Raw genomic sequence first — 2,330 nt, forward strand, 5'->3', positions numbered from 1 at the left:
AAAGAATTATTTTATTTAACTTTATTTACTTTATTTTATTTTAATTTGACAAGATAGGGATAGAGTGAAAGAGATAGAAAGTGAGAAAGAAAGCTGCCATGTCCAGGATTTGAACCTCGATCAGCCGTATGGGAGTCTAGTGCCCTTAACCACTATACCACCTGCTGGTGCCAATATATTTATAGTTATTGTCTTAAAGTCCAAATCTACTGATTTTATTATGCATGAAACTTCTAGGTTTGTTTCAATTGATTGATTTTATTTTCATTCTTATGTTTCATTTGTCTGGTAACTTATTTTTTTCTTTTTTAGGTTTTTGTCATAGGGCACATGTGCTTGCCAGAGAAAGATGGGTGGAGGGGGGTGGGCAGGGAGGAGAAAGCATCCCCAGTAAGGCATTGTGACACTGCAATTCCTTCTCCTCTATTTCTCCATCCTGTCGGGGTTTGGGGCACACACACAAACTCAACTGGTGTGTTTTTCCAGTCTCCCGGAGCTGGGATTCGAAAGGGAGTCAGCTATGTGGGATCTAGCTCCCTTAACCACTAGGCCACAGAGCTGGCTTGACACTTTGTTTTGTTTTTGCTTATTTGTTTTTATTGGAAAAGAGAGTGCATTTCTAGTAAATAAGCTATGGTAAGAGGGTAATTGTCCTCTTTTTCAGCTGGAACCACGGAGGGCATTCAAGAGAAGAAAAAGAAAGTCCCTACTGTGGCAGAAACCAAGAGGAAGGTTCATGCTGTGCCAGAAACCCTTAAGAAGAAGCGAAGGAATTTTGCAGAGCTGAAAATCAAGCATCTGAGAAAGAAGTTTGCTCAAAAAATGCTTCAAAAGGCAAGGAGGAAGTTTATCCATGAAAAAGCCAAGCACTATCATAAGGAATATAGACACATGTACAGAACTGAGATTCACATGACCAGGATGGCAAGAAAAGCTGGCAACTTCTATGCACCTGCAGAACCCTAGTTGGCATTTGTCATCAGGATCAGAGGGATCAATGGAGTGAGCCCAAAGGTTCAAAAGGTGTTGCAGCTTCTTTGTCTTCATCAGATCTTCAATGGCACGTTTGTTAAACTCAACAAGGCCTCAACATGCTGAGAATTGTGGAACCACACATTGCATGGGGGTACTCGAACCTGAAGTCAGTAAGTGAACTTACCTACAAGCATGGTTATGGCAAAATCAATAAGAAGCGAATTGCTTTGACAGATTTGATTGCTCAATCTCTTGGTAAATTTGGCATCATCTGCATGGAGGATCTGATTCATGAAATCTACACTGTTGAAAAATGCTTCAAAGAAGCAAGTATCTTCCTGTGGGCCTTCATATTATCTTCTCCATGAGGTGGAATGAAGAAAAAGACCACTGATTCTGTAGAAGTGGAGATGCTGGCAACAGGGAAGACCAGATCAACAGGCTTATTAGAAGGATGAAGTAAGATACCCACCATGGTTATTTTTGTAATCTGGTCAGTAAACAAAGAGGGTGGCTGTTTTCAGACTGCACTATATTGTTGAACTAGTAACTTTTTGTTAGCTTGCCTTGCATTCCCTTACCTATTGTGGCACATCTTGGTGCTTGGTAAAATGAAGCCAAAACTTCTCCAAGACTAGGGGCCATTTTACATTTTGTGAAAATCACTTAGGGACTTAAGAAAGTTTTTTCCTACACCAGAAAGGTCTAATGTTTCCCCTTTGAATTGTGCTGAGTAAAAATGGGTTTATTCAAAGAAAACTTATTTCAAAACATTCATGCATGTTTTGTAGGTAAGGTAATAAAATAAAAATTGGTTCAAAAAAAAAGTAATTGCAGGGGTAGACAAAATACATTTTGCAATATGGTAAAGTACTCTGCTGAAGACAGAGTCAGGAACCTACAGTGTGAGTGAGTCTGAAGTGAGCACAAGTCCCAGATAAGGTTTCAAAATAAGATTCAGGGTGAGTTCCAATGGGAATTGCAAATCTGTGTGAGACTAGGATTCAGTGAAGTTATAATCAATATAAAACTGAGTGCGTCTAAGCAGTAAAGTAACTACTTGCACCTAATGTTCATTAACTCATTTAGTTATGTTTGTTAGCTGCACAGTAGAGCCGTTTCAAAGAAAAGCTAATTTGCTGGCTATTTGCTGTCCCTCCAGATTTCCCCTTCTCCTTTCTCTGGGTCCCAGGGACTGACCCTCCTGTTGGTTAAGAAATGGCAGGCCAAGAGGAGAGTGAGGGTGGGTGTTAATTTCCCAGGCTTGTTGGAGGCCACTGCTCCTGCTGGGTGGTGCTCTCCTGCAACAGCTGCTCCTGCCTGTCAGCTCCAGAACCCCTCCTTTCTGCTGCGCC

The sequence above is a fragment of the Tupaia chinensis genome, unplaced genomic scaffold (assembly GCF_000334495.1).
Source record: "Tupaia chinensis unplaced genomic scaffold, TupChi_1.0 Scaffold145741_1, whole genome shotgun sequence".
In the NCBI taxonomy this organism is placed as follows: domain Eukaryota; kingdom Metazoa; phylum Chordata; class Mammalia; order Scandentia; family Tupaiidae; genus Tupaia; species Tupaia belangeri.